The sequence below is a fragment of the Protopterus annectens genome, chromosome 15.part0 (assembly GCF_019279795.1).
Source record: "Protopterus annectens isolate FY-2018-M chromosome 15.part0, PAN1.0, whole genome shotgun sequence".
In the NCBI taxonomy this organism is placed as follows: Eukaryota; Metazoa; Chordata; order Ceratodontiformes; family Protopteridae; genus Protopterus; species Protopterus annectens.
In genome coordinates this window covers 75,904,452-75,930,097 of record NC_056749.1, presented here as the reverse complement: position 1 = coordinate 75,930,097, position 25,646 = coordinate 75,904,452, and positions in this window count along the sequence as shown.

The window sequence follows — 25,646 nt, the reverse complement described above, 5'->3', positions numbered from 1 at the left end:
TTTCATGCCGACAGGGTGTCCCTCAGGACCAATCCCTCCCTCATGCTCAAGATGGTATCCAGTGTGGCTCTTAATCAGTCCATGCATTTGCCAACCTTCTTTCTTAATCCACAGAACAAATGGGAATGGATTCTAGACAACTTAGATTCTACTTGGACAGAACTAAACCTCAAAGGAAGTCTGATCAACTGCTGGTGGTATTTGCTGCATGGGCAGAGGGGATGGCTATTTCAAAGCAAACCATTTCCAAATGGATAGGCCATTGCATTAATTTCTGCTACAAACACCATGGAAAACCTATCCCACAGGAGATCTGACCCCACTCAACCAGGGCTGCATCTACCTCTACAGCCTTTCTCAGAGGCATCCCTACCAGGGGCATCCTAGAAGCTTCTACCTGGAGTTCTGTACATACTTTTACCAAACATTACCATCTGCCAATTTTCTCTAAATCCAGAGCTGGCTTTGCCACTGCAATCTTGCAGGGCCTTTTAACTGGTCCTAATTCCTCCTCCCATCCTTAGCTTTGGGAATCTACCCAAATGTGATGACTGCAACAGTGAAACATGAAGAACATAGTGCAGTTGTGTACACTTACCATAATCAGGCCGACTGAGAGCTACTGCAAGCAGATAACCTAAATGTGATGATTGCAACAGTGAATACACTATCATCTACATTTATGGTAAGTGTACACAACTGTACTTTCTCTGTGTTTCACTGTGGTAGTCATCACCTGTTCGTTATTTCTGCTGTGGTAGCCCTTGGCTGGCCCAAATACTAGAGTCAGTATTTTTCTGCGTTGGCTGCTGTCGCTTGCTGACTTGCATCAGGATGTCAGTGCTATAAAGGAAGGCAGACAATGCCATTAGATCAGTCTTTCTTGTTCTGGAGCCCATAGCAGAAGCCGTTTGTAAGTGTGCCGGTCGGTCACTACCAGAGTTGAACTTACAGCTGAAAACATCTAAAGCTAAGTACCCCATTGGGTACCCTTTTTTCTTGCACTAACCTATGTCCGAAAAAGTTAACAATTGTCTCGCCTGTGGAAAGCAAATCCCACACAGAGACTTCCATTCATACTGCGTCACTTGGTTAGGCCCAGACCACGACGTCCCCATGTTGCCGGTTCTGTGCACTCGTTTTAGCGCAAGAACTATTCGTCGTAGAGCTCTTATTGTAGCCAACAAAATTACATCCGTCAGCCAACAATCCATAGACATTCCAAAAAAACTTAAGGATAAAGATAGAGACAAGATCACCCAAGGCTAAGCCTTCTGACGACTCTATTGCTAAGCAGGTCGTCATTTCTCCGGAATTCAGTGAGGGTCCTTCACAGCCCCTGATGCCCAATCCAATACCTTTGTTGGCCTCTACTGAGACCCTTTCAGAGTCTGGTATGCTGCAGAAATCTTCATCTTCCGTGCCTTTGGTCGTTTCTGCCTCAGTTGGGTCTGGAGCTGTGATGCAGGCACCGGCTTCTGAGGAGGTTTTTCTCACTACCGAATATAGACAAAAAACAACATCTTCTCATCCGACTACCGTTTCTCTCAGACCGATGGATACTCTTAGTCCTAGAATCAAGGCCACTCCTAAGAAATCTACCTCCAGACACCATTTTACTCCTGATCCACTACCCCAAGCTTAAATGCTTAAAATGGCAGAGGATCTTATCACCCCTATCAGGGGTAGTCAGGTCACAACTTCTAAAAGGAAAAGAGACCATTTTCCTGAAATACTGACAGAACAGGATTCTGTGGAGTCTTATTCTGATTTTGAAGAGGAACAACTACCTCTGACTGCTTATGAGGATTCAGATGCAGAGGAATCAGTTCCTTCGGCTCCCTCCACCAGAAGATCTTCCCTTTGGGGAAACCCTTCACACCTTCAGGGAACATTTTCCACTGGGAATCCCAGGACTTCCGTCAGTCTAAGAAAAGACCAAGAGTTTCTAGACCTGCCCCAGCACAGACCCTTGGTCATCCCCCATGTCTTAGAGGTGGTAGATGATGTCTTCCGTAAAGCCAGCTTAGCTCCTGATGCCCTCCCACCTGCTCCCAGAAATCCTGACTGGTATTAGAGTACTGGGTTCTCACAAAAACCTGTACAGTAATCCTGCTGCAGACCCAGAGGTCATTACACAGGGACCTAAAGGAACTAAGGTTATTCCTTCTGACAAGGGCTCCAGAGCTCTGGACAGATGGGGTGAAAATGTATATACCTCTGCAGCCTTGGCTATCAGAGCACTCAACTGTCAGTTCCACATATTAAAATATCAGCAACACACTTTGGAACTATTAAAATAAAAGATTTCAACCTTTCCTGACTGTGCCAATTTGAAAGAGTTAGCAGATTTACTGCACTCTATTTGTCAAATGGCCAAACACTCATTACACTGTGGATGTGATGCGCTAGAAGCCTCAAGCAGGGCAGCAGTGTCAGGATCTGTCATTAGGAAACATGCATGGTTGAAGGAACAAGCTCTCCCTGATCATGTCAAGTCTAAATTAGTTGATGCACCCTTGGATAAGGACCACTTTGGAGTAAAAGCAGAAGAGATGCTTAAAAAGATGGAAGACCAAGCAAAATCGATGCTAACAGTAAAAGATTTCTTTCAGGTACAACCTCGTAGGTTCAGCGGAGATGTCCTTCAAGAATGCAACTGCAGTCATAACATATGGGATGTCCTTCATGGATGCATCTGCAGTCATAACAAGTGGGTTGTCCTGTCGTCAGGCAGCCCTGCAGTCGGCCGGATTCCAAAGTCCGGGTCCGGCTTCGGCTGATGTCGCACTCCACCCGACGTCATCTCTGTTGGTCTTCGGGTATAAAAGCATCAGCCGACGCCATTTTCCTCAGTCTTTCTTGCCGCGTGCCGCCCGAAGCAGAAGCTGTTCGCAAGTGCCGGTCGGTCGGATCCAGAGATTACTTCTACGAATACTACCGAAGACTTCTAAAGCTAAGTACCCGTTGGGGACTCTTTCTTGCCTCAGCCGATGTCAGAAAAAGTTAACAATTGTTTAACCTGTGGGAAACAAATACCTCATAAAGATTTCCACTCTTACTGTCTGCCTTGTTTAGGCCCAGCCCACGACGTAGCAGCCTGTTCGGCCTGTGCCTCCTTCAACCGACGAACGCTTAGGCGTCGGTCGGAGTTTGCAGAACAGTTTTCGGTTCTGATTTTGCGTACATTATGCCGCCGGATCCTCCGACTACCCAATCTACCAAAACGCAAAGATAAAGACCGACACTCGCGGTCCGCGGTTTCGGCCGAAACCACGGTAAAGCAAACCATGAGTGTCTCGGTTTCGGCGAAACCGAGAAAACTGATCAAAGTACAGCTGAACCTATTCTTACAACTGAGGCCCCTGCTACAACTCTTGAATCGACCTCAGAAATTTTACCCACTACGGTGGTTGACTTATCAGACGCCATCCCCTTGGATGTCTCTACCCCAGCGTGGTGCTGCTAGGCCTCCAGCAGCCATGTCCATTAAGGCCTTCGCCAGGGCTAAAGCAGCCAAGACTACTAAAACAGTGCCTGTTAAACCCCCACATCCAGGCCCTCTTCTAGTTCTCAAATGCTTTCTTTGGCAGAAGATTTAATTTCTTTAATTAGAGGATCTCAATCTCACCCAGACAGGGCCTCTCTGCCCCAGAGAAGAGACCTAGGGCAGAGCCCCTGAGCCAGTGTGTTCTGATGATTCTGCTGATGAATCAGACATAACTGACCAGCCAGAGGCTCCCTTCTCCAATTTTGAAGATTCTGATGCTGAAGAATCCATTCCAGCTGCTTCCGCACCAGAAGAATTCTCCTTTGGGGAAACCTTGCATGCGATGCGAGAACAGTTCCAATGGCAGCAACAGGATTTTTCAGACTCCAGAAAAGACTTAGGACCTTTCTGCACCTCCCACAGCACAGGCCCTTAGCTATACCTCCTGTTCTCTCTGTGGTGGATGATGCTTTCAATGATGTTTGCTCCGCTCCAGATTCTTTACCCCAGCCCCTGCCAAACCAGACAGATTTTACAGGGTGCCAGATACTCATCACCACCTTTACAAGGCCCCACTTGCAGACCCAGAAACTATATCCCAGGGTCCCAAGGCAGTAGCATGACCACAGCTAAAACCCTATTCCTTCTGAAAGGGAAGCAAGGTCATTAGACAGATGGGGTAAAAGGTCTACACTTCAGCTACTCTCTCAGCTAGAGCTTTAAACTGTCAGTTTCACATGGTACAATACCAAGAGTTTATGCTTGATCAGTTAACTAAAAACTAACCACTGATGAATCTCTTGATAAGAAATATGTATTAGAGATGGTAAATAACATACAACAGGTTAGCAACCATTCCTAAAATGTGGCTATGATGCACTGGAGGCTTCATTTAGATCAGCCATGACAGGCACAGTGATAAGAAGGCATGCATGGCTAAAGGAACAAGCTTTACCGGATCATGTTAAAGCTAAGTTGCTAGATGCTCCTATGGACAAGACAAGTTTGTTTGGTACACCTGCCCAGCAGGTTATGAAGAAAATGGAAGAAAAGGCAAAATCTGTTCAAACTGTTAAAGATTTCTTGCAGGTTCAACCCCAAGGTTTAGCAGGAACTGGCCTGCCAAAATTGGTCCTTTCCTGTCTCCACAAAATTTCAAAGGGGCAGGAATAGGCGTTCCAGAGGCAGAAACCAATCCAGAGGAGGTGCCTACAGAGGACGACAGTGGCAAGGTAACAACAGAGGCACAGACACAGCCACTGCCACTACATCAGCACAACCACAGTGACTTAATACTAAATCCGCCTACCAGGGAACAAATAGCAGCTCCTCTAGGCGGAAAGTTAACCTTATTTTCAAAGAACTGGCACTACATAACAAAAGACAAGTGGATTTTACAAACCATAGATCAAGGTTACCGGTTTCACTTCCACACTTTACCAGTCAAAAGAGGAATGCCAAATCTACCTCCAAATCAAAAAACAGAGGCTCTACGCCAGATAATGGAGTTAGCAAACATGAAAGCTGTGGAAAGAGTGCCAACAGCAGAACAAGGAAAGGGGTTCTATTCCAGACTATTCCTAGTTCCAAGAAAGGAAAAAAGTTGGAGACCAATTCTTGACCTGTCCACCTTAAATACATACATCATTGTCCCAAAATTCAAAATGCTGACCCTACAGCAACTTCTTCCCATGCTGGGCAAGGAGTCTTGGCTGGTAACTCTAGATCTCAAGGAGGCATACCTGCACGTCCCCATTCGACCAATCTGCAGAAGATACCTCAGATTTCTTGCAGGATCAGAGCACTATCAATTCTCAGCATTGCCCTTTGGCTTATCTACTGCGCCCAGAGTATTCACAAAATGCCTGGCATCAGTAATCGCCCATTGCAGACTACAGGAATTCAAATTTACCCATACCTGGGCGACTGCCTGCTACAAGGGACAACAAAAGCAAGCTGACAACAGATTTACAAAGGGTCATTTACTTGCTACAAGGACTGGGATACACAGTCAATTTACAAAAGTCAAGGCTGATACCATCCCAAACAAGGACATTCTTGGGCTGAATTGGACACAGTACAACAAATGGCATTCCTGACTACAGAAAAACAAAAGAACTTCCTCTTTACTTCTTGGCACTAACAAAACTGAACAAGTTAACAGCAAGAAAAGTTCTGCAGGCCTTGGGCTTCATGGCATCATGCATAATCTTGGTCCCATTTGCCAGACTACATATGAGGAAACTACAGTGGTACCTAAAGAATTTATGGTCCCAACACAGACACAGTCTAGAAACAGAAATCCCACTAATTCCATGCTTAAAACAGGAGTTCCTATGGTGGGCTCAGGCATGCCAGTCAAACCCAGGCCTACCCTTTCGCAGATGTCAACCAAGCCAGACCATCACAACAGGCGCTTCAGACCTAGGATGGGGGGCCCACATGCTGGACAAATGCGTGCAAGGATTGTGGACACAGGATCAACTTCACCTGCACATCAATCTAAAAGAAATGCTGGCAGTAAAACTGGCAATCCAAAAGTTCAAACCATTTCTCAAAGAGGGCCAGTTGATGATAAGGACAGACAACACCACAGTCATGTGGTACATCAACAAACAGGGAGGCACTCATTCATACCCCCTATGCAGAATGACCTTGGAGCTGTGGACCCTGGCACTCAGCTACAACATTCAGTTACAGGCAATATTTGAACCGGGGAAAGACAATACTCTAGCAGACATATTAAGCAGAACCACCGGATGCCCACGAATGGAAGCTGCACCGGACATCTTCAAGACCATCTCAAAGAAATGGGGAATGCCACAGATAGACCTATTAGCATCACCTCTCAATCACCAGCTCAAAAATTCTGCACAAGGACACTCCACCCACTAGCATGGAAAGTGGACTCACTCTCCTTCAACTGGAAAGGCCTAACAGCATATGCATTCCCACCTCTTCCTTTGCTACACAAGGTACTACTAAAATCAAGGAAGAACGTCCAAGGATAATCCTGATAGCTCCAAACTGGCCAAGACAACACTGGTACCCACTACTGAAGAGCATGTCTCGAACAATATGTGGCCAATACCCTGATGCCTTTGATGTTAACTCAGAACAACTACAGCATCATACATCCAAACCTAAAACGCTGCAACTGACTGCATGGAACATCACATAGCAGCAGCTAATCCAGAACTTTGCCAAAGAGTTAAAGACATTATTCTTGAAGCACGCAGACCTTCAACAAGAAGGAACTATGCTGGAAAATGGAAAAGGTTTGTCATTTGGAGTGCGGAAAGAGGAAAAGATGTGTCAAACATAGATATGCCTAACATTCTGGAGTATCTGGCGAACTTCTTCATTCAGGCCTGTCCTACTCCTCCATCAAGATACATGCATCAGCTATTTCAGCAGAATACAGCTTTGATCCACCTGTTTTTCACCCTTTGCTCAGGCAGTTCCTCAGAGGAATCAAGAATGTAAAACCTCCAAGGAAACCACCATTACCAGCTTGGGATTTAAACTTTGTGCTAGAAAAGTTGACACTATCACCCTTTGAACCAGCAGCAACAGCAGACCTACAACACCTGTCATGGAAAACTGCTTTCCTACTGGCAATTACTTCAGCAAGGAGGGTTTCAGAACTACAGGCCTTAATGGCAGTGCAACCCTTCCTAATCTTCCACCAAGATAGAGTGTCCATGAGGACTAATCCTACATTTATGCCCAAGGTGGTATCCAGAGTGTCTTTAAACCAGGCAATCCACCTACCTACCTTCTTTCCCAACCCACAAAACAGAGGGAAAGAATACTGCATACCTTGGATGTACATAGACAGCTACGCTACTACTTGGACAGAACAAAAATAGCAGAAAGACTGACCAACTTTTGTAGCCTATGCAACAGGAAGGGAAGGAAAAGCTATTTCAAACAGACAATCTCCAAATGGATAGGAAATTGCATACGATACTGTTACTCCTTCCATGGAAAACCAATTCCACAGAACATAAGACCTCATTCTACAAGGGCAACAGCCACTACCACAGCCTTCTTCACGAGTGGCAACCAAAGACATTATTGAGGCGGCTACTTGCACCTCCGTGCATACATTTGCCAAGCATTATAATTTGCCTCTATATTCCAGATCCCGAGCAGGGTTTGCCACTGCTGTACTGCAAGGGATCCTAAACACACCATAATCTACTTTTATCCTCCTCCCTAGTTGGCTATGCTATTCTACCCACTTGTTATGACTGCAGATGCATCCATGAAGGACATAGTACAGTTTTGTACCTACCATAAATGTAGATGTCGAACTGGATAGCATCTGCAGTCAGGATTACCTCCCTCCTTCCCTCTGTGGTACTCCTAGGGTGTTTACCCTCCTAATAGCTAGCTGTTGGGGGAGTCTTTATGGTGTATTTGTTTGTATATATGTACATACATGCTTATTGTTGTGTTTACCTCTATCTATTTGGAAACATTGGCATCTATCCAAATTTTAGCCTGCAAGAGGGCTACTGGCATCTGGGGCAAGAAACACTGAGGAAAATGGCGTCGGCTGATGCTTTTATACCCGAAGACCAACAGAGATGACGTCGGGTGGAGTGCGACATCAGCCGAAAACGGACCCGGACTTTGGAATCCGGCCGACTGCAGGGCTGCCTGACGACAGGACAACCCACTTGTTATGACTGCAGATGCTATCCAGTTCGGACATCTACATTTATGGTAGGTACAAAACTGTACTTTGTCCTGCCTCAGGCAGCCCTCGGTCGTCCGGATTCCAAAGTCTGGGTCCGACATCGGCTGATGTCGCATTTCTCTCCGACGTCAGAGCAGCTGGAATACATAAGCATCAGCCGACGCCATCTTCTTCAGTCTTTCTTGCCGCGCGGTGCCCGAAGCAGAAGCAGTTCGCAAGTGCCGGTCGGTCAGCTCCTGTATTCTTCGAATCCTAAGTCATCAAAAATGCTAAGTACCCCGTTGGGGACCTTTTGTCAGAAATTACTGAATAAGTAAATAATTGTTTGTCTTGTGGTAAACAAATACTTCATAAGGATTTCCACTCTTACTGCCTTCCTTGCCTTGGCCCAGACCACGACGTCTCGGCCTGTGCCGCCTGTGCTCGCTTCAATAAGTGCACTCTCAGGCGCTGGGCGGAGTTCGCTGAAGACTTTTTCGGCGAAAAATTCGATTATACAATGCCGTCGGAATTACCGACATCGCAGACTCCTAAGAAACGAAAAGACCGGGACAGACATTTTCGGCCCGCGTCTTCCACCGACACCACGCCAAAACCTACCACGAGTGCCCCGGTTCCCTCTGAGGCGGTTATTTCACCGCTCCGAACCGAAGACACCACATTACCGATACCTCCGATACCGGAGACCACCGAAGCCAGTTATTGATTTTCCTCCGGATACTGGAACCGAGGAAATGCCCGAGACCATTGCTGTGGATAAGGTCACTCCTGCACGTGGAGCTGCTAGGCCTTCCATGTCCATGTCTATCAAGGCCTACACACGTGCTAAGGCAGCCAGCAAGACCAAGCACCTTACTGCTAAAGCCTTACCTCAGCCTACTCCTGAAACACAAATCATGACTATGGCCACAGACTTAATTTCCATGATCAGAGGTTCCCAGGCCCATCCAGAAAGAGGATCCCAGCCTCCTTCTGATAAGAGGCCCCGGGTTGAACCCTCCGACCCTCTCCCTTCAGATGAAGATTCTGAGGACTCTGTTCACTCCGATAGCCAGGAAGAGCCCTTCCAGACCTATGAGGACTCGGATGCAGAGGATTCCATCCCCTCGGCCTCCCCTCCTGAGGATATTTCTTTTGGGGAAGTTCTACATTCCATGAGGGAGCATTTTAAGTGGCAAGGCCAGGAATATTCTGATTCCAGAAAGCGCCTTCGTACCTTCCTTAAAAAGCCCCAACACAGGCCCTTAGTGCACCTCCTGTGCTTGATGTTTTGGATGATCTATACTCTGACTCCAGTGTTACCCCTGATACTCTTCCTCCTGCTCCTGCCAAGCCAGACAGATATTATAGGGTCCCAGAAACACATTTTCATTTCTTTAGGGCCCATGCTGTTGATTTAGAAACAGTTTCACAGGGACCGAAAGGGGTTTCAGCTACCACCTCCAAAAATCCCTTACCTTCCAACAGGGAAGCTAGGTCATTAGAGAGATGGGGGAAGAAGGTCTACACCTCCACTACTTTATCTATGAGAGCTCTCAATTGTCTCTTTCATATGTTTCAATATCAGGATTACCTGTTAGATGATTTACAGAAAACATTGGCCTCTCCTGAACCTTTAGATAGGAAATCTTTGCAGGAGGCTGTACATAATTCTCAGCAAGTTAGCATTCACTTTCTGCAGTGTGGATATGATGCATTGGAAGCTTCATGTAGGGCAGCTATGACAGGGGCGGTCATTCGTAGACATGCATGGTTAAAAGAACAACCTCTACCAGATCATGTTAAGGCAAAACTTCTTGATGCACCCTTGGAAAAATACAAGCTTTTTGGTGCTAAAGTCCATTGAGGAAAAAGCCAAGTCAGTTCAGACAGGTTTTCTCCAGGTTCAGCCTCCCAGATTTAGCAGAAATTGGCCTTCAAAAAACTGGTCCTTTCCTAATCCTGAAAGATTTCAAAGGGGTAAAAACAGGCGTGGCTGTGGAAGAGTACAATACAGAGGTTCCTACAGGGGACGACAATGGCAACCAGCAAACCAAAGAAGTGACGCAGGGGTTTCTCCTGCCCCACAGGGACAATCTCAATGACTTTCCTCTACTACCGCTGACCAAGGAGCAAACAAAAGCTCCTTTGGGCGGAAAATTATCTCTGTTTTCAGACAATTGGCACAGATTGACAAAGGACAAATGGATTTTGGACATTATAGACCAAGGTTACAGGTTCCACTTTCATACCTTACCAAGAAAACAAGGCATGCCAAACCTACCACAAAACCAGAGGACAGAGGCTATCAAGCAAATTTCTCTGCTTGCTCACATCAAAGCAATAGAAAAAGTTCCACAACAAGAACAAGGCCAGGGGTTTTACTCAAGACTGTTCCTTGTTCCAAGAAAAGAAACTCAATGGAGACCAGTACTGGATTTGTCCGCATTAAACACTTTTCTCATAGTACCAAAGTTCAAAATGCTGACTCTACAGCAACTCCTTCCCATGCTGGGCAAGGGGTCTTGGCTGATTACTCTGGACCTCAAGGAGGCATACCTGCATGTCCCTATCAGACACAGCTGCAGAAGATACCTCAGATTTCTTGCAGGGCCAGAGCATTATCAATTCTCAGCATTGCCATTTGGCTTATCTACTGCGCCCAGAGTATTCACAAAATGCCTGGCTTCAGTAATTGCTCATTGCAGGCTCCAGGGGATCCAAATTTACCCGTACCTGGACGACTGCCTCATACAAGCGGACGACAAACTGATTTTGACAGAAAACTTGAATTATGTCATACAATTGCTACAGGCTCTGGGATACACAGTCAACTTCCAAAAGTCAAGACTTCAGCCATCCCAGCAAATAACCTTCTTAGGAGCCAAATTAGACACAGCCTCTCAAATGGCTTACCTGACAGAAGACAAGCAAAAGAAGTTAACTCATTATTTCAAAGGTTTGGCAAAGCTCACCCAGATGACTGCAAGGAGATTCCTACAGGCCCTGGGTTACATGGCATCCTGCATTCTCCTGGTTCCATTAGCAAGACTACACATGAGAAAGCTACAATGGTACCTAAAAAGCTTATGGTCTCAGCACAGCAACAACTTAGAGGCAACCATACCGCTCATTCCATGCCTACAGAAGGAATTTCTATGGTGGGCCACGGTAAGCCAGGCAAACACAGGTATGTCATTCAAAAAACCTCAGATAACACAGACCATGACCACAGACGCCTCAGACCTTGGATGGGGCACATGGAGGACAGATGTATTCAAGGACAATGGTCTCCAAAGGAAACACATCTGCATATCAACCAAAAAGAAATGCTGGCAGTAATGCATGCCATCGAGGCCTTTCGACAACAGCTTCAGCAAGGCCACCTGCTAATACGGACAGACAACACCACTGTGATGTGGTACATAAAGAAGCAGGGGGGCACCCATTCTTACCCCCTTTGCAGACTGACAATGAATCTTTGGGAAAAATCACTGAGCCTAAACATACAGTTGCAATCCCAGTTTGTTCCAGGCAAAGACAATGTGCTGGCGGACAGCCTAAGCAGGAATTTCCTAGACCCCCACGAATGGAGGTTACATCCAGAAATCTTCATACGACTCATCTCGACATGGGGCAGGCCAGAAGTAGACCTATTTGCCTCCCACCTCAATCATCATCTACAAAAGTTCTTTTCAAGGACATATCATCCACAAGCATGGAAAATAGATGCTCTCTCATTCAACTGGAACTTCCTAAAAATCTATGCATTCCCACCTCTGCCACTGATGACCACAGTATTACTAAAGATCAAAGCAGAGAAGCCCAAGGGGATCCTAATAGCTCCAGACTGGCCAAGACAGCACTGGTACCCACTACTACGGAGCATATGTCACAACAAAAAGTGGGCCCTTCCCCAATGGCCCCAACTTTTGACTCAACACAACTTCAAGACAGTGCACCCCAACATTCAGACTCTACAGCTAACAGCTTGGGAGATCCCATGAATAACCTCAATCTATCTCTCTCCAAGGAAGTTCAGAGGATACTAACAGAAGCCCGAAGACCATCCACCAGAAAGGTTTACTCAGCAAAATGGAAGAGATTCAGCATTTGGAATACCAGCAAGGGTCATGATGCATCATTATTGAGCATCCCTCTCATTCTGGAATATTTGGCAGATATGCTACAGAATGGACTCTCGTATTCTTCCATAAAAATACATGCTTCAGCTATCTCAGCTAGATATAACACTGATCCACCTGTGTTTTCACATCCTTTGTTAAGGCAATTCCTTAGGGGAATCAAGAATATAAAGCCACCAAGAAAGGCTCCAGTACCAGCTTGGGACCTCAACTTTGTCCTAGAAAAATTGACTCTACCTCCCTTTGAGCCAGCAGCTTCTGTGGACTTACAATTTCTCCCATGGAAGACAGCTTTCCTGTTGGCAATTACCTCAGCAAGAAGGGTTTCGGAACTACAGGCCCTAATGGCAATACCACCGTTCATAATCTTTCACAGAGACAAGAGTCTCCTTACGAACCAACCCTACCTTTATGCCAAAAGTGGTATCTAGGGTTTCTTTAAATCAAGCCATTCACCTGCCTACTTTCTTTCCCAATCCTGAGAACAAAGGGGAAAGACTGTTGCATACCTTGGACATTCACAGACAACTTAGCTACTACCTGGACAGAACCAAGACCAGTAGGAAGTCTGATCAGCTTTTTGTAGCTTACGCCCCTACAGTACATGGAAAAGCAATTTCCAAACAGACTATTTCAAAATGGATTGGACATTGCATCAGATTCTGTTATTGCTTCCATGGAAAGAGTGTACCAGCCAATGTCAGACCACACTCAACCAGAGCTACAGCCACCTCAACAGCATTCTTAAGAGGGATGCCTACAAAAGACATTCTAGAAGCTGCTACATGGTGCTCTGTGCATACATTTTCCAAACACTACAACCTTCCTCTATACTCCAGATCCAGAGCAGGCTTTGCTTCTGCAGTCCTGCAGGGATTGATAGCTACACCATCCTTTTCTTAGAGCATTCCACCTCCCCCAGCTAAGCTATGGTATTCAACCCATATGTTATGACTGCAGTTGCATTCTTGAAGGACATAGTACAGTTTTGTACCTACCATAAATGTAGATGTCTGATAGATATGCAACTGCAGTCATTTCCTCCCTCCTTCCCCTCTATGCCTTGGGTCCACTCCTATCCCTGTTACCCTTAGCTGGGGATATCTGTTATGGTGTATCTGTTTATTGCTTTTTTATTTGTCTGGAAATCTGTTTTTTCTTCCAATTTGATTACAGCCTTCCTTGGAGGGCACTTGGCATCTGGGGCAAGAAACACTGAAGAAGATGGCGTCGGCTGATGCTTATGTACTCCAGCTGCTCTGACGTCGGAGAGAAATGCGACATCAGCCGACGTCGGACCCAGACTTTGGAATCCGGCCGACCGAGGGCTGCCTGAGGCAGGACAACCCATATGTTATGACTGCAGTTGCATATCTATCGGACATCTACATTTATGGTAGGTACAAAACTGTACTTTTTCCCTTAAAGCACTGGTCCTTAGGGACAAGACCACCCAGACTCCTATCCCAGGGACAGGAGAGAACCGAGCAGTGGACTACTACTGCTCCAAGGCCAGGGAGTTCTAAGCCATCTCTCTGTGGCAAAAACTCTCGATGCCCTCTCCCCTCTTTTTACTCGCCAAAAATTAGGAGGAAGGCTCTCCCTCTGCAAACAAAATTGGCTTTTTGTAACAAAGGACCAATGGGTCTTAAAGATAATTTTTTATGGATACAAATTCTCCTTCAACAGACTCCCAATTCTAAGAGGGTACCCAGACTTCCCTCCAAATCAGTGGGCAGAGGCATTGAAATAAGTCCAAACTCTTGTATCCCAAGGGGCAGTAGAACCTCTCCCCTCAGATCAAACAGGCAAAGGCTTTTATTCCAGACTATTCCTTGTTCCCAGAAAAGAGGGCACTTGGAGCCCCATCCTGGATCTATCCATTCTGAACACCTCCCTGGTGGTCCCCAAATTCAAAATGCTCACTTTGCATCATCTGCTGCCTATGCTGACAAAAAATGCGTGGTTAGTTACCCTAGATCTAAATGATGCCCACCTTCACATCCCCATAAGGGAATCTTGCAGGAAATTCCTTCGCTTTAGAGCAGGCTCATAGCACTTTCAGTTCTATGCGCTACCCTTTGGCTTATCTACTGCTCTCAGGCTATTCACCAAATGCTTATCCCTGGCCATAGCCTTTTGCAGACAAGAAAATATGGAGATTTACCCTTATCTGGATGACTGCCTCATTCAGGTAGATTGCAAAGAAAAGCTCCTCAGGGACCTCCTCTTTGCCAAAACCCTCCTAACCTCCTTAGGGTACACCATCAACGAGAAGAAATCAAAGCAAATGCCCTCCAGGAAGAAATCAAAGCAAATGCCCTCCAGGAAGATCATTTTCATGGGAGCACACTGGACACAGCATCCCAAATGGCCTTCCTATCCCCAGAAAAGCAGAGCTTCCTACCTCTCTACTTTACCCACCTGGCTTCCAGAAGTCACCTCACTGCGAGGAAGATCCTGCAAGTCTTGGGGTACATGGCATCTTGCATCCTTCTAATTCCTCTGGCCAGGCTTCACATGAGAAAACTTCACTGGTGTCAGCACTCTCAACTTCTAGAGACCGCTCTCCCTCTGATCCCCTGTATAAGGGCTGAATTTCTCTGGTGGGTAAAGGGTCTGTGCCAAGAACAAGGGTCTTCACCCTCTGCCCAACCGGGCAGACTATTACTACCTACTCCTCAAACATTACTTGGGGCACTCGCCTAGAAGGCAGGTGCACCCAAGGTCTTTGGGATGCCCAGCACCTTCCCTTACACATCAACCAGAAGGAAATGATGGCGGTACAAAAGGCTCTGACATCCTTCAAACCCCATCTCAGGCCAGGGGTCCTCCTTATCAAAGCAGACACCACCACTGTAATGTGGTACATCAACTAACAAGGAGGGACCCAATCTTACCCTCTGTGCAGGCTAGCCGTGAACCTCTGACAGCCTCTTCCATGGGATTACACCTAATAACCCAATACCTACCAGGGATCAACACTACCCTGACAGACCACTTAAGCAGAAACTTACTGAACCCTTACGAATGGCAGCTCCTCAGAAAAATCTTTTTACAAATCACTCAGGAGTGGGGGACTCCAGAGGTGGATCTGTTTGCTTCGCATCACAACCATCAGCTGAGAAAATTCTGTACCAAGGAGTATCACCACCTAGCGTGGAAGGTTGATGGCCTGACCCTCCCCTGGAACACCCTCTTTGTGTACGCATTCCCTCCTCTCTCATATTCCCAAGGTATTGATCAAAATAAGGGAGGAGAGACCAAAGGCTGTCCTCATTGCTCCAGTTTGGCCCAGACAACATTGGTACCCCTTACTGTGCAGCCTGACCTTACAGCCTCCCAGGCAGCTTCCCCTGATCTCAGACCTCTTGACTCAGTTGGGGGGGGGGGTGCTGCACCCAGACTTGCAGACTCTCAAACTATTAGTATGGCTAATACTCTAAAGGCAAACAAGGGGCCCCTGTTAAGCAAACAGGTCTAAGACATTGTCAGAGGCCAGAAGTCCCAGCACCAGAAAGTCTTATGCAGGAAAATGGAAAAGCTTCCTGGAGATAATCCAGAGGGGCAATACTTCACGACTTTCCATCCACCTTATCCTGGACTACCTAGCAGTGCTACTCAATAGTGGCCTCTCCTTCTCTATTTCTATTAAAATCCACACCTCAGCCATTTCAGCTCATTTTGATACGGACCAGCCCCTGTTCTCCCATCCTTTGATTAAACAGTTCCTCAGAGGGGCTTCTAATATCAGACCTCCCAGAAGGCCACCCACTCTAGCCTGGGACCTGAATTATGTTTCGGAAAAACTAACCTTGCACCTTTCGAACCTGCTTCTTCAGCAGAACTAAGATGCCTCTCCTGGAAGACCGTTTTTCTCCTAGATATCACCTCAGCCAGAAGGGTTTCAGGACAGTAGGCACTGATGGCCATTGAGCCCTTCATCATCTTCCATGCTGACAGGGTCTCCCTGAGGACTAATCCCTCATTTATGCCGAAGGTGGTATCTAATATGACTCTCAACCAGGCCATACATCTTCCCACCTTCTTTCCTAACCCTCAAAACAAGAGAGAAAGAATTCTGCACTCACTAGATATGCACAGACAGCTCAAATACTATCTGGACCATACTAAACCCGTCAGGAAAACAGAACTACTTGTCAGCTTTGCCCAGGGAAGAGGGGAAGCCCATTTCCAAACAAATATCACACTGTATCAATTTTTGCTACAGATTACATTGGAAACACCCCCAAAGTCTATTCGAACCCATTCCACTAGGGCAGTCTCCACTTCCACAGCATTCTTCAGAGGTGTTCTCACCAGGGGCATCCTGGAACCTACCACCTGGACTTCTGTCCATACCTTTACCAAGCATTACCACCTACCTCAATTTTCTAAGGCTAGGGCAAGGTTTACTTCTGCAGGGCATGCTGAGTCATTCCTAGGTCCATTACTAATCCTACCACCCCCCCCCCCCCCTCAGCTTTGGGAATCCTCCCACAAGTGATGACTGCAGCAGTGAAACACGAAGAACATATAGTACAGTTGTGTACACTTACCATAAATGTAGATGTTCGAGTGTATTCACTGTTGCAGTCCTGGATGTTCATCGTGTTTCACTGTTGCAGTCATTACACTTGGGTTATCCTGCTGGCAGGCGACCCGCAGTCGGCCGAGTTCCAAAGTCTTGGTCCGGCATCTGTTGCTGTCACCTCTTCCCTGACGTCAGTGCACCAGGGGTATAAAAGTTGCAACCGACACCATTTTCTTCAGTTTTTCTTGCTGCACGGTGCCCGAAGCAAAGGCAGTTCGCAAGTGACAGTCGGCCAACTCCTGAGATTTTCAAATTTGAGTTTCAGAACCGAAGTCTTCAGTAAAGCTAAGTACCCCGTTGGGGAAACTTTTTCTTGCTCCTGACCGATGTCAGTAAAAGTTAATAATTGTATTTCTTGTGGGAAGCAAATACCTCGTAAGGACTTTCACTCTTAATGTATTCCTTGCCTAGGCCCTGACCACGACGTTACCAGTTGTCGGTTTTGTGCTAGATTCAATAAACGCACTATTAAACGTCGGTTCGATTTTGCTTTACATTACTTTAGCCAAAGGTTTAATTACATAATGCCGTCAGAACAACTGACGACCGGAATTTATAAAAAACGCAAAGATAAAGAAAAGGACAGGCATCCGAGGTCCAAAACTGACGACGAAGCCTCTTCTAGGCCAGTCGCCGGTTCTCAGTGAGGTGCTTTCGCAGCCCCCGACACCCGCTACCTCAGAGCCACAGGCCATAACTGACAGCCATGTGGAGACACAGAGGCTTGTGGAAACTCAAGGTATTGGGCCTACGGAAACTATTCCCTCAGATGGGTCCGGAGCCGCTGAGCAAGCATCGGCTTCTGAGGGTGTTTTCAAACCTTCACAGCTTACAATTAAGCCCACTACAGCAGCCAAGGCAAAGTCAAAAACACCATTAAAGACAAGGAAACAAGTACAGCATTCTACTGAACAGTCATCCATGCCAACGAAACAGATGCTTAAAATGGTCGAAGACCTAATTACTTTAATCAGGGGTTCCCATCCCCCTCCTGACAAAAGGCCTAGGCAAGACACTGACTATGATTCCTCTGACCAGGTTTCTATTTCCTCTGATTCCTCTTCTGATCAGGGATACTCTCTCCCTCCCTATGAGGACTCTGATGCAGAAGAGACTATACCTTCAGCCTCTCCGCCTGAGGATTTTTCTTCTGGGGAAACCCTGCACACTATGAGGGAGCATTTCCATTGGGAGAGCAGGATTATTCAGAATCCAAGAAAAGGCTCAGAGACTTCCTTTTATTGCCTCAGCACAGGCCCCTGGCTATCCCCCGTGGGCTTGATATTGTTGTTGATGTTTTTTCTGAATCCAGTCTGTCAACTGATTCTTTACCCCCTGCACCAGTCAAGCCAGACAGGTACTACAGGGTCCCTGACTCTCATAAATTCCTTTACAAAAAACCCCGCTGCAGACCCAGAAACAATTTCTCAGGGTCCTAAAGGGGTTAAGGCTTCCACTGCTAAAAATCCTGTCCCCTCCGATAGGGATTCCAGAGCTCTGGATAGATGGGAGAAAAAAGTTTACACTTCTGCTACTTTAGCTGTAAGGAAATTGCCAGTTTCACATGCTTAAATATCAACAGTACCTCATGTCATTGTTAAAACAGAAAATGGTTTAAAATTTAGAAAGTCTTGACAGTAAGGAAATGCAGGATTTATTGCATGCAGTTGAACAGGTGGGAAAGCATACTCTGCAATGTGGTTTTGATTCATTAGAGGCTTCTTGTAGAGCCGCAGTTACAGGCTCTGTTATTCGAAGGCATGCTTGGTGGAAAGAACAAAGTTTACCTGACTGTCAAAGTAAAATTACTGGATGCTTCAGTACAGCATGATACTTTGTTTGGTGTTAAGGCAGAAGAAGTGTTCAAGAAAATGGAGGATAAAGCAAAATCAATGCAGACAGTGAAGGATTTCTTACAGGTTCAACCACCTAGATTTAGCAGAAACTGGCCTTCAAAAATTGGCCCTTTCCAGTGTCAGACAGGCCACAAAGAGGCAGATACAGAAGCCCAAGAGGCAGATCTCTGCCCCAAGGCTCCTACAGACCTAAACAATGGGGTGCTTCATCCCCCAAAGGAGGGGAAGACAAATCACAACCTTATAGGAAACCGTCCCAATGACTTTCCTCTACAAATGCCAAGCATTTATCTTTTGGCAGCTCCCCTAGGGGGAAAGCTAGCACTTTTCTCAAAAAATTGGCACATAATCACCCAAGACCAATGGGTGCTAATATTGTTTCTCAGGGTTACAGGTTCCACTTCCACACGCTTCCAAAATCAAAAGGTATGCCAGACCTGCCACAAAACCAATGGACAGAGGCCCAAAAACAGATTGCTGCTCTTATGGACATGGAAGCTATTCAAAGAGTTCCACAGCAAGAACAGGGACAAGGTTTTTACTCAAGACTTTTCTTAGTACCCAGAAAGGACAAAGCCTGGAGACCAGTACTGGACCTGTCAATCCTAAATACTTTCCTGGATGTTCCAAAATTCAAAATGTTAACACTACAGCAACTTCTGCCCATGCTGGGCAAGAAGGCTTGGCTAGTTACTTTGGTCCTCAAGGAGGCATACCTGCATGTTCCAATCAGACAAACTTGCAGACGATACCTCTGATTTGTAGCAGGCTCAATGCATTACCAATTCTCTGCACTGCCCTTTGGCTTATCTACTGTGCCCAAGGTCTTCCCAAAATGCCTGGCACCAGTAATTGCATTTTGCAGACAAAAAGGAATTCAAATATACCCTTACTTGGACGACTGCCTTATTCAAGCAGAGAGCAAGGACATTCTCCTAAAGCATCTGGCGTTTGTAAAAAGATTGCTAATTTGCCTAGGGTATACAGTAAACGAAAATAAATCAAAACTAGTGCCCTCTCTAGATAATATTCCTGGGTGCAAGCTTAAATACAACTACCCAGATGGCTTATCTCACACCAGACAAACAAAGGCAACGGACTCATTACTTTCAAATGATGGCAACAAAAACCCAGCTATCTGCAAGAAAATTCTGCAGGCCCTGGGCTTCATGGCAATCCTGCATTCTGCTAATTCCATATGCAAAACTGCGTATGAGGAAACTACAATGGTATCTGAAAAGTGTTTGGACTCAGCATTGTCACAGCCTGGAGACAATGATAACTACTGTTGTAGGCAGGGAATTAAAGTTTCGATGGTGGTCCCAGTCCTGTCACCACAACAAGGAACAGCCTTTCACCTTACCCACAGCCAGGCAGACAATAACAATGCATCGGATTATGCCTGGGGGACACACATGGCAGGAAAATGTATTCAGGGCACGTGGCCCAAGGAACAAATGCATCTTCACATCAACCAAAAAGAGATGCTAGCTGTTCAGAATGCCCTGACAGCTTTCAAGGACCTACTACATCCAGGACAACTATTAATAAAGACAGACAACACCACAGTTATGTGGTACATAAACAAGCAAGGGGGCACACATTCCTACCCCCTATGCAGGCAAGCCATGACTTTGTGGAACACAGCACTGACCTATCAAGTACATCTGCAGGCACAATTCCTGCCAGGAGCAAAAAATACACTGGCAGACGAACTAAGCAGAAATCTCATGGATCCTCACGAATGGAAACTAAATCCACAGGCGTTCAGCATGATAATGAGGAAATGGGGACGCCCAGATATAGATCTTTTTGCCTCCCCTCACAATTACCAAATACAGAAATTCTGCACAAGAACTTATCACTGTCAAGCATGGGAAGTGGATGCTGTATCATTCAGCTGGAAAGGCCTGACAGTTTATGCCTTCCCTCCGATGCCTCTTCTTACCAAGGTGCTACTAAAAGACAAGAAAGGCCAAAAGTGATCCTGATTGCCCCAGACTGGCCACACCAGCATGGTACCCAATCCTAAAGAACTTGTCTCAAGGCCCAGCTTGGCTTCTACCTCAAATTCCTCACCTTCTGACACAGCAAAACAATCAGGTTCTGCACAGTCAACTCAAAACCTTAAATCTGGTAGCATGGCAGATAGCCACTCAGACTGCACCTCTCTCTAAAGCTGTTATGGATGTCATTTCAGAAGCCAGGAGGCCCATCACTAGGAAATCTTATGCAGGAAAATAACAAAATAGACAAAAATCAGCTTACGCCACCCGCTATGTAGTCTTGGGAACCCAGTAAAAATGGCTCCAATAGTAATAACCAAGGTACTAATACAATTCCACCTACAACAAACGATAGCAGCAACACTCATAAGACGTAAAATCCAAGAATTTATTGTAAAACACGATACAAATAGTTAAGCGCTTTCACCTGTATACAAAACAGGCTTCCTCAGAACTAACTTCATCTTTGGTTGAGCCCAGTTTAAATTACTTTTTTGGCGCCAAACAATACCCACAAATTTAAAGACATACTACACCAAAAAAACTATCCACATAAACATGCTACTACTATGTAATAATACTGTACCTAACCTATTAAAATGCATCTATTAATTCATCCACTGTAAAAGATTATAATAAAACATAATGAATAATGAAAAATAATAAACATAAAATGTATACCATTAGATAAGAAAAAAATTTTTTGTAAGTGTATTTATATAAAAATATGTAAAAATGTATAAACATGTATGTATGTATACATATCAAATTATATCACTACGTTTCATTAAAAATAAATAGATAAATATATGTTGAATGTATATACATATGTTTTGAGATATTTTATATAAGTAAATTGTTAATAGAAATATTATCGTTCAAGCCTGGTACTGTAGAGGCGTCCGTAAATAATTGCCACCACATTTCACGGAAAGTTAAATACCCTTTACAATCTCCCCCTCTGGGGTCTGACTTAATATCAATTATACCAAATGTAAACTGATGGTCAGTACCAAACTGGTTTATATATCTGTACAGGGCATTCTTTTCATCACGCTTTTTAATACAATACATGTGGTCACAAATACGCTTATTGAACTGCTTCTCAGTCTTTCCAATATAGAAAGCTGGACAAGTGACACATAATGCCATATAAACCACAAATTTGTTTCTACAATTTCCTTGTCTAAATTTAATATTAGACCTAGAAATATTATCTAATCTTACTACTTCCATGGTGATAATCAAATGACACCAATTACAATTACCACATTTGTGTGTATGTATAGATAAATCGTACATTTTTATTGGTCCCTTCTCCAAAATACTTTTAATATTAGGGCCCATTTTGTTAACAAAATAAGGTCTATTCCCTACTATATTAGACACATATGCGTCAGCTTGAATGATATTCCAATTTTTGTTTAGTTTTTCCTTAACCTTATCGGTATGTGGTCCATATTCAAGTATACAGGCCCTGCTTAAATTAAAAGACTTAGGGGTAATATTATTTAGCACATTACTATCATAAGAATTTCTGTGTGCTAATCCTAATAAAGGGGTATATATAGTCCCCCATCCCTTCACAACCTGTTTCTTCACTTTATCCATCATTTTTATATCGTACCCTCTGTCCTTGAATAGCATAGTTATATAAGCCACTTCTTCCAACATATTAGCGTATGATGATGTCATTCTTATTGCTCGTACTAACTGTCCTTTAAATATATTTCTCATCAAACTTTTAGGATGGTTGCTGGTAAATTCAAGATAGCTGTTAGAGAAAGTTGACTTTCTATGTATCCTAGATGAAAACTGAATATTATCTTTAAAAATAAACGTGTCTAAATAAGCTAAACCTATCTGACTATAAGAGAAAGTGAATTTGAGAAATGCACTACTAGAATTAATATAATTTAAAAATTGATACAGACTCTCCTCACTACCTTCCCATAAAATATAAATATCATCCAGAAAGCGTGAATAATAATTAATATTTTTATAATATTCACTTTGAAAAATAGTCGACTCTTCCCAGTCAAGTTTGCAAACACCAGGGCACAAGCCACACCCATTGCTACACCTCTTTTCTGCCTAAAAATTTCCCCTTCGAAATAAATATAGTTATGTTCCAGCACTATACTCATCATATCCATGATGAGACTTATTTTGTCCCATTCGTAATCAGCATACTTTCTCATACTTCTAACAAGTGCTTCTAAACCCTCGTCCTTCGGGATACATGAATATAAGTCTATTACATCAATGGTAACAAACATTATGCTTTCATTAAAGGCAGTAATAGGGTATTGGGACAGAAACTCCCAAGAATCTTTTACTAAATGGGGGATTTTTCCATAAATAGATTTTAACATAGTACCGATAGCCACCCCCAATGGGAAGGTTTTGGATCTGCTTCCTAAGACAATCAGTCTAAAGGGTGGATCATCAATGATTTTGTGAATTTTAGGGATACCTACTAATGTTGCTATAACTGGATGTTCTACTCTTAAAAAATTGTAAGGATCTATAGTAATGCGTTTGTCAATTAAGAATTCTTCAATATGTGAATTAATTCTTCTATATGCTAAAAGGTGAAGTAATTGCCTTCTGCAGACTTCAAGGGATACAAATATACCCATATCTGGACGACTGCCTGATCCAAGCGGACAGCAAGCACATACCTCTGAAACACCTGGCGTTTGTAATAAAATTGTTGAACTTTCTGGGATACACAGTCAACAAAAAGAAATCAAAACTAATAAAACCTCTCAAACAATAATTTTCCTGGGTGCTAGCTTGAATACAAACACCCAGATGGCCTACCTCACGCCAGGGAAGCAAGGGCAACTATCTCAATACTTCAGCAAAATGGCAACCTTCACCAGGCTGACTGCAAGGAAAGTCCTGCAGGCTCTGGGATTCATGGCATCTTGCATCCTGCTGATCCCATGTGCAAAGCTGCATATGAGGAAACTTCAATGGTACCTAAAAAACTTATGGTCTCAACACAGCCACAGTTTGGAAACAATTATACCACTCATTCCATGTCTTCAAAAGGAATTTCTGTGGCAGGCTCAAGCATGCCAAAGAAACATAGGTCTCCCCTTCTGCATGCCTCAAGCAAATCAAATCATCACAACAGATGCCTCTGACTACACCTGGGGGGGGCGCACATGACAGATCAGTGCATTCAGGACATATGGTCCCAAAAAGAGAAGCACCTACACATCAATCAAAAGGAAATGCTAGCAGTACAAAATGCTATTATGGCCTTCAAAGACCTACTGCATCCAGGTCAGCTATTGATAAGGACAGACAACACCACAGTGATGTGGTACATAAACAGGGAGGAACTCATTCATACCCCCTGTGCAGACTAGCCATGTCCCTTTGGAACAAGGCTCTGGAATTGCAAATCCAACTTCAAGCACAATTCCTGCCAGGGAAGGAAAACACACTGGCAGACAACCTAAGCAGAAATATGACAGATCCACACGAATGGAAGTTGCATCCTCAAGTTTTCGCAAAGATAATTCAGGCATGGGGACAGCCAGACATAGATCTCTTTGCTACCCACAGAAATTACCAACTGAAAAAATTTTGCTCAAGGACCTGTCATCCACAGGCCTGGAAAGTGGACGCACTTTCTTTCAGTTGGATAACATTGACAGTCTATGCCTTTCCACCTCTTCCTCTGCTGCCCAAAGTTCTATTAAAAGCCAGAGCAGAGAGGCCAAACATGATTCTCATTGCTCCAGACTGGCCAAGACAACACTGGTATCCACTCCTGAAGAGCCTGACGCATTCCCCACCATGGATCCAGCCTCTAGTGCCTCTTCTGTTGACCTAGCACAACTTCAAAACTCTTCACAGTCAGCTGAAAACCCTCAATCTAGCCGTATGGAGGATTCCTTGATTTCCCAACAGACCCTCCTCTCCAAGGGAGGTGCAGGATGTCATCTTGGAGGCCAGAAGACCTTCTACTAGAAAAGCCTACTCCGCCAAATGGAAACTGTTTTGTCCCTGGAGTCAGAAAAAGGGCCAGAATCCTTGGGTACTAAATTTACCACAAATATTACAGTACCTAGCTGAGATGTTAAACAGTGGACTTTCCTTCTCCATCAAGATCCATGCTTCAGCCATTTCTGCACAGTACAACACAGATCCTCCTTTATTCTCTCATCCTCTCTTAAGACAGTTCCTCAGAGGGGCTAAGAATATAAAACCCCCAAGGAAACCACCAGTACCTGCTTGGGACCTCAACTTCATTTTAGAAAAACTGACCCTGCCTCCATTTGAGCCAGCTGCTTCAACAGAACTGCAATATTTGTCATGGAAAACAGCCTTCCTTCTGGCTATCACCTCAGCACGAGGGTTTGAACTACAGGCCCTCATGGCTGTGCAACCTTTCATCATTTTCCATCAGGACAGAGTTTCCTTACGAACCAACCCTTCCTTTATGCCAAAGGTAGTATCCAGTGTAGCCTTGAATCAGACTATCCACTTTACCTACCTTTTATCCTAACCCACAAAACAAAGGGGAGAGACTACTACATTCCTTGGACATTCACAGACAACTCTGTTATTATTTGGACAGGACAAAGCCATTCAGAAAATCCGAGCAACTCTTTGTGTCCTATGCTACAGGTGCTCAAGGAAAGGCCATCTCCAAACAGACAATCTCAAAATGGATAGCCCACTGCATACGCTTTTGTTACTCATTTCATGGAAAAACTGTGCCTACAAGCATCAGATCTCACTCCACAAGGGCCACAGCTACCTCTGCAGCTTTCCTCAGGGGGGTTCCTACCAAAGACATTTTGGAAGCAGCCACTTGGAGTTCTGTGCACACTTTCTCCAAGCAC